Genomic DNA, 8,242 nt, shown 5'->3' on the forward strand with positions numbered 1-8,242 from the left:
AAATTGAGCTGTACAGACACTTTCCAGAGAAGATATAAGAGAGTAAATGAATGTGTTGGATGTTTATTTGAGGCTATGTTGTTAAACCCCTCCTCTATGTCTCAGGTATGAGGTGGTGGATAATTGCACAAGGAGAGCTCAACCACAATTCCTCCTTTGATCCTGAGAGTGGAAAGGGATTAATTTTTCTCCCCCTTTCCTGAACAAGGCATATGCTTCAGTCCATATTGCCTCTGATATTCCTGCTAGCACAGTGAGCAAGAAGCTAAAATATTATTATTTTTCTTTGTTGATTCATCTTGGAGGAAGAACATCTAGTATAACCTGTGACTGAGACATAGGCCAGGCTAAAGGGGGCTGTGCAGAGCAGAGTCTCATTAGGCATTAGCCATAGTCTGGCTCTTACTGATTGTTTCCTTTCAACACTAAAGATTACATTGGTAATAATTATAATTTTGGTTTTCTTGTTGCATGTGAGTCAACAGTCGCATGCAAAAATTGCATCAAAGTTGAAACTTGCTATTTTTCTCTCTGGCCCTGGCAATTACTATCTCATTAAAGAAGGGAATTGTCTTGTTTATTACATTGGAATAGGCCTCAAAACCAAACCTAAAGGATCAATTTAATGTCCCAGCATTACCCATTTTTCCCATTGTTTAGTATTAAAGCTATTTGTGTGGAAAGAAAGCATTTCCCTCTTCCTTCAATCCTGTTTTTCCTACTACTTAATCCTGCAGGAAAAATCAATTTTTCTATTGGCAGTATCAGTCTGTTGGCATAAGAAAAAATGAAAATAAAAAAGGAGATAATATTAGCAGTTTGACATAAAAATTTTTTATAACTGTGCAGGAGAAGATAAGAGTCATGGGGTGAAACCTTTCTTAAAACACCCCTCAGGTAGGTGACATCTTGACTACCTCTGCCCCAGTCTAACTCATTGGAAGATACTAGTGTATAATGGGAAAACAACAAACCAGAGATAATTGCAATGGTGAATCTTACCCAAAAGCTCTGGACTGTATCTGCCATGATTTAGGGATGTGCTGGAAAGAAACAGATACACAGAACTGCCTACAATTTTAAACCCTTGTAACACTTTTGGGGGAGGACACTAGACAGTGATAGTGATCCAGGTAGAAAGCTAGTGAAATAGTGAAAATAGTACATCTTCTTGGGCAATATCCATACATGGTTTCCTGACATCTTTTTTAGTGTCTGAGCCTGCAATGGGATCATTACGTTCAGGGGCCAGGCCACCAGCAAGGATTAGACATATGGAGCAGTTGGATGTGAATGCCCTGGTTCCCTGGGTCCATGATGCTGGTCCTAACTGGGCTGGAGGAGCAGAGCCTGGGGTGGTGTGTGAATTGTGTGAATGTTGGAGGATAGAAATCTTAGAATAGAAATTGTTATGCACCCACAGTAACCCATCCTGCTTCACAAATAAACTTTTAATGAGTTGTTTTTATAGCAGCTTCCACCATGAAAAAAATAAACTCCCTTATTTAAACAGTGATGAGTCTGATAATTAAGGAGAAAGGAAATTAAAAGTATGAGTGAAATTTAAAAGGATTAAGTAGGTATGTACAGAAGTTGAAAGATTTAACCAGTGTGAAAATCTCTTTTAGAAGGCTAATGAAGGTACTGCTGCAGAAGCAGAATCTGTGGGTTCATAGTCAAAATGTTTACTGTAAACTTTAACTTGACCATCTGGCACCACTAATCAGATACAATTGGCACTTTTAGTTTGAAGGGAAAGATACTCAAGACCTGAGATTCTTCCTGGATATCAAGCATCTAAAAGTTTATCTGCACACCACACTTCATTTAAATTTGTTTACCTCTGAGGAAAACAAGATTAAGAATGAAGCATATGTTCTACTGAACCACTGAATTAGTTCTAGGTTATAACATTGGAAACAATTTCTGTTGGTAAAAATAAACCAGTGAAACAAATTCAGATCATGCTGAACAAGCAGGTTCTTTCCTAGCTGCAATATTGTGTGGGTTAACTTCGAAGGCAGGTAAAACAGGCTTCATCTCTCACTCCTAACACTTGTTCAGGGTCATTCCTTCAAGAGTGTCAGAAATTCTGTACTGAAGCTACATATCAAACAGCATGGTGATGATTCACCATTTCCCTGCTACTATCTTCTGGGATTAGGCTCTGAAATGAAAAGGTGGTAAGTGAAAAGCTTCTCTGATTCCATAATTAGCACACTATGTCTAGCTTATATAACATTTTCCTACTCACATTTTAAAAGACTGCATTCATCTTTTTTCATGAGAAGTATTTACTGTACCTGTATTTTATTTAATATATTAGCTATAATGCAGTTGTATCTATTCACAAAAACATGGTATTTTAATCACACAGATAACAGATGTGGCATTTAGATTGCTGTTTCTTAGTTACTTACATTTGTTGCCCTCTTTCCGTCAGTTGTAGTTCTTATTTTGTCACTTGATAATTTTTTGATCGGAGGTTTGTCTGGTTGTTGGGGGTTTTTTTGTTCTTTTTTGTTGTTGTTCTTTTTTCTGTAAGAAATCAATTTTATAAACAACAAAAACTGTGTACAAACCTTTTGGAAAGAGATGGTCTGACTGGACCTGCAACTCAGCAGCTTCCTTCAGGGAAGATGCCTGTCATATGCATTCCTCCTTGTGAGGTTATCTGTGATATAATACACAGCAGAAAAAAAAAGAAAGAAACCAAGTTTTGGGCAGGAAAGGTAGACTTAATCGGCAAAAAAAAGAGGATCCTGAAACAGATTCATTCTTTCTACATAGAGAATAAAAAATAATAAAAAAAAAAGTCAGCTAGGAGTTGACTAAGAAGCCATCCAATTATTGTTAGGCCATGACTGCTTTTCTATTGGTTTTCTTGCAACCTATTGTTTGCAGATTTTCAACTTATGAATTTATTTGTTTATTTATTTGGGTGTTGGGTATTACTTGAGAGAAAAGGTGAACTAGGATGAAAATAACAGCGCGAGACTGCGTTGCTTCAACAAAAACAACAATTTGAAATATTACAGCTTCATCCTTTCACAAGTGTTGTTCTTTTGCAGATACTTCCCCTGAACAGGAATAAAGCAGTTCCCCAACTAATGGAAAAGATACACTTTATAGCTGTGGCAAACCCAGAAGAACTGCACTTACCACACAACATTTGTAAGTTTCTTTACTTAAACTTCTTGGAGAATATCAACATCACATCTGATAATACACCACAGTCTTCTTTAGTCATCTAGGGGAAAGAACTGTCTGTGTTTAAAGGTAGGGAAGGCTAAGATAGGATCTGTGATTGTTTTGTTGTTGTTGTTTTCCAGAAAGAAAGTATTTGTGGAAAAAAAAAACCCCTAACATTTTTCATTGTTTTATTTCTGCTTACTTCAAATAGTATTTTAGGGCTGAATTAAGATGAAAACTTCATGAAAGACTACTGGAATTGAATGATTGTGTATTGTTCACTAAAGGTATTTATCTTCCCAAAAGGATGTCCTCACATTTATAATCAGACAAAGCTTTAAAAGACAAATTAAAAAAAAAACCAACAACAACAGAAAAGTAAGTTTTTCCTAATGAAGGATTGTTACTTTTAAGTGGAGGCACTAGAGAATTAAAATTCACAAATGCATATTGATGCACTAAGAGTTATTTGTAAAAGAAAAGGAATTGGAGGTAGTAAACAATGAGGATTGACAGGTTTGATTGTATTTAATTTTGTTTTGACATGTCTGGAATGCAGAAAACATTTTAGAAGTCTAGAGCATATGAGAACATATTCCAATTAACAGAAGACCAGAAAGAGAGAAAATAGCATACAAGCCTCCAACATAGATGAAGACATTTTTATATTTTTAATTTTAATTTATTTTGTTTTATTTTATTTTATTTTATTTTATTTTTTAAGCACAGCCCTTGAAGGAGTATATTCTAATCTGTGCTACTTTTCAAATAAGTGAATTTCCATATTGGAAGTCAATACTTTGTCATGCAAGCATGAACAAACAGATCATTTTGAATGGTGTGGAATTCCTAAATAATTATTGCCAAGTCCACTTTGCTGCCAAACATTAATCTTGACCAAAGAGATACGATTAAGAAAAGACAATTAAAAAATCCAGCAACATAGTTTAATATTGATAGGAAAAATACTAATATAGTTGTTAAAAACTGCTGAAGCTTTTTAAGCACTATATCTAGGGAAAAAAAAAATCCCAGAAAAAATGTGCAGTCTTTTCCTTAACATCTGTCATGAATAAGTGTGCTGGCAGGATTTTCAATATCAGTAACATAATTCTGTATCTAGACCAAGATTTCCATTGTACTGTGAGGGCTATTAAGGGGAGAGGTGAAACAATGGATGTACCCCTGTTCATCTATCAGGGGCAATATTATCTCAAAAGGTGTGATGGGGGAGCAGAAGGAGGCATCAACCAACAAGATCAACCTGCTCCTCCTCATGCCCTTTGCCTGCACCACCAGGATCAAGGAGATATCCCCACAGCCTTGACCTTCACCCCCAGAGCCTTGTAGTCACTCCTGATGCACTCAAGGTCCCTCCAGTGGCAGCACCATCTGCAGAACTAGAGGCAGAGAAGGAGATTTACATGTGTTACCAAAAGTAGAGAGTTTCCAGCCTCCCACACCTCAGGAGTTTCCACTTGCCAGCTGTTCCCTGCTTTCCTCCTTCTTAGCAACACAGGGTTCAGGGTCTTGGCCCTTTTGCATTTATGTGAAGACCCTGTTGATCACCTTGTTCATCCTCCTCAGCAATCACCACTTCTCACAGCTCCTTCACCTGGTGCCTCAGCACCTTGACTACAGCACACCTCCCACAGATGAAGCCAGCCCTGTCCCCAGTGAAGCCAAACAGCACACCTTGCAGCCAAGACCTGAACCTCCACATCCTCTTTCAGGAGCTCTTTCTGGTCAAGGTCTGTGACATGCAAAGGACACTGTCTCCAGCTCACATTGGCCACAGCACATGGCATGTCACTGTGCTACGCAGCCTTCAGTGAAGAAGGTGCAGGCTCTTCCTACCCAGCCAGCAATGACCAAGGCTCTCATCTAGCTCGGCACACTGCAGAAGCAAGCCCTCACCCCCGCAGCCACCAGAAGTCCCTGAAGAAGAAGCCTGGAAACTGCAACAACTGCTGTGGCTCTGTGTACTACTCCCAGATTTAATAAACAGACTTAATGATCTTCCTAAAGTATTGCATGTGAGATGCCTATGATATTAATCAATGTTTAACAAAGGCAAAAAGTGCTGCTCCCTGAATATGAATACTTGCACAGAAAGATTTGGCATTTGTTTAGTGAGCTTAATTAAAAAGCTCTATTTGATGTGAGTGGTGCCCTTTTGAGGATCTGAACTCCTTGATAAAGAAATAAACTGTTTTCCATCACTTAGAGCTTCCTTTTCTTTGTAAATGATGAGTGGTTTCAAAGATCAAAAGGTAAATTCTTATGTGCTATCTTAATTTAAAAGCTATTTTAACATTCTGATAAGCCCAGGAGTTTTGTTTGCTTCACTAGTCAAGGAACAAACTTAAGGTAATTAACTGAAGTTAGATATCTCAGAAACAGTCATAGTCTCTGCATTTAGCACAGGAACATGAAAATTTACATAGGAAAGACCACATCCACTAGTCATTAAACTGCTTTGTCTACTGTTTAATACAACTGACTAATTTCAGTGAAGGTCAAGGTTGAGAGAGGAAGGTGTTGTACTGCATTTAGATTTAATCATGTAGAATTATAAAAATGGAACACATAATCAATAATTGAATGATGTGGAATTAAACTCTTCAGATAGAAGAGAATTTAGTAACATTTTCCCATAGCTGCGGGTAAGGAAGATCCTGAACTTCACTGAACAAAGACCAGTTCATTACACTAAGCAAAAAGCTTCCAAGTCTTTCTGACCTTGCAGTTTCTAGTATTATTTGCATGCAATGTTTTGTATAAGAACAAAACCTACACCTGTCTATGGCAAGCCTGTGATATACAACAACAAAAAATAAAAAAAAGAAAGAAAAATTATTTTCATGTCATGTGAATAAATTGTCCCATAGTGTCAGCTGTCTGACTCTCTTATTTCAGGAACAAAGTTATAGGATATTAACATCCAGGACTAAAGGGAACAAGGTACTTGGTACTAAAAAAAATTCCAAAAGTTATGGGGTAAGTGAGAAACTAAAACTCAGTAAGATTTATATTGGCAAAGGGTTTTACCATAAGTTTACACAAACAGACATGGCTGTAATTTCTCCATCTCATTAGAAACATTTCAAAAAGCCTTTTTGGAGATACTGATGACTTGTCTACATTGAAAGAAAGTAAAAAATCTGAAACTGTAAAGTATACAGACTGACCAATTGCAAAAGAATTTATGCCTTTAAAATATTGTAAATACTGACAGAGATATTACTATAAAAGCATAATAAAATAATAAATACTAATATAGTACTGCAATAAAATTAGTTTAAATTTATATAAATACCCTATATTTCAAAATTATTGAGAGAACATTTAGTTTTATCAAAGCTTACCTTTTCCCCACTGTTGGGTAATTAATTATTTATTTTTAGATTATGGAGTCTTGCTATGAGAAAAAGAACACCTTTGAATTCTCAAATTTTCGTGGAATGGGAAATTATTTTAATCTGAGCTTAATTGGTTTTCTTTTTTTAGCTTAAGCTGCCAGCATCATTTGGGGCTTACTCTTCTTTTCATTAGGAAAAAGAATTTATGACAGTCAAGTGTTTGGCATGAGTCCATTCAATTAAAAATAATGCACAAAATTTCTATTTGTCTTAACACCAGAATAAAATAATACTAGATCGTTCTTCTGTGCAAAATTCAAAGTCTTTGTCAAAGTCCTTGTTATACCATCATTTACCTGTATGGAAGCTGACTAGAAACCCAAAAGGATTTTATGACCCATTGGTCAAATTCAAGTTTGCTTAATGTCGACTAACATCCTCATGAAAGGCAAGGGAAAGTCAAACTCACAGAATAAAACCTTGATCCAAAACCAACAGAAGAGACAATATTTTCCATCTCTGTAGTGGACCTGGGAAATGCTTCCTATAATATTACTGGGAGAGACTCTTAATGTCTAGTGTTTTAAACCATTTTTTATCATAGAAAACAGTATTCATGCAGCTGAATCTAGAGAACCATGAAGAAGTTTGTGGCTTCATTTTCTAAATAGCTGCATCATGGCAGCTACAAACTCAATGAGATTCCCTTTTTCAAAGAACTTATATAGGACATACACATTGAACTAAAACTAAAAGGGAGCATCCAAGCTGAAACTGGAATCTGAACCAAGAACTATTATTTTTCACTAATACTTTTTGTCACATCAATACACCCCTCCTTCCCTAACAGTTATTTCAGATGAAAGAGACTATTTTGGAGACATTCAGATTGCTGGAAATCAATAATGACTCCCAGTTTTACTGATTACAGCAGTAGTAGCTTTTCTTTTTCTTTTCTTCTGCTCCCAGAAAACTAACTATCCTCTCACAGCATGTTCAGATTAATTTCTGTATTTTATTGTCAGGGTTCATTCTTCCTGATGAATGTTTTTTACCTTGTAAGCTTCCTGAGCAAGAAGGCTGAATAAATAGGGGTGGATATATTCTCTTGGTGCTATCTTCAGTCCCAAAATTGTACTGAATAAGAAATTTCAGACATAGACAGCTAATCTCTTCCTGCCCCCTTAAGGACAACCAAAAATAGACTGGTCAAGCTTTGATTTATATTTGATTTAAAATGACAAATCAAAATGCAGACAGCTCTAACCCTATATGGTCCCAGTTGCAGTTATGAAAGCCATTGTTGCTGAAAACAATGACATTATTAGCCATCTTTCACTGGCTGATTTTGGCTGCAATAGATGCTCATTGGGACTGGAGGTAGAAGATGAAGGAGTCCTGGGAAGCCAACAACTTCAGGCAGTCGGGTCAATTATAGCATGTGTCACTTGGAAGATATGTTTAATTTTCTTGGTCAAATAGCTAACAAATACCTATTTATCTTTATATTATTCTAGTGTGTCTCAAATGCCACCCAGCATGACAATATCCTCCTTCTCATACCATAGCAAGAGATCTGTAAATATCCACGGGCTTCAGACCACCCACAGAACACAGATGTTCACTCCTCCCTGTAGGCCAGCTCACAAGCAGCTTCTGAAAGCAGATTGTACCAATTCTGACATAGT

General features: G+C 36.6%; 1 long non-coding RNA gene across 1 annotated transcript; it reads left to right on the forward strand.

Moving 5' to 3' along the window:
* The first annotated feature begins 2,936 nt into the window (after positions 1–2,936).
* Positions 2,937–5,414, forward strand: LOC138686298 (uncharacterized). Its single transcript, XR_011325634.1, has 2 exons — positions 2,937–3,174; positions 4,780–5,414. It is a non-coding gene; the product is annotated as an uncharacterized lncRNA (long non-coding RNA).
* The last annotated feature ends 2,828 nt before the right edge of the window (positions 5,415–8,242 follow it).

Source organism: Haliaeetus albicilla, chromosome 8, assembly GCF_947461875.1.
Source record: "Haliaeetus albicilla chromosome 8, bHalAlb1.1, whole genome shotgun sequence".
NCBI classification, from domain to species: domain Eukaryota; kingdom Metazoa; phylum Chordata; class Aves; order Accipitriformes; family Accipitridae; genus Haliaeetus; species Haliaeetus albicilla.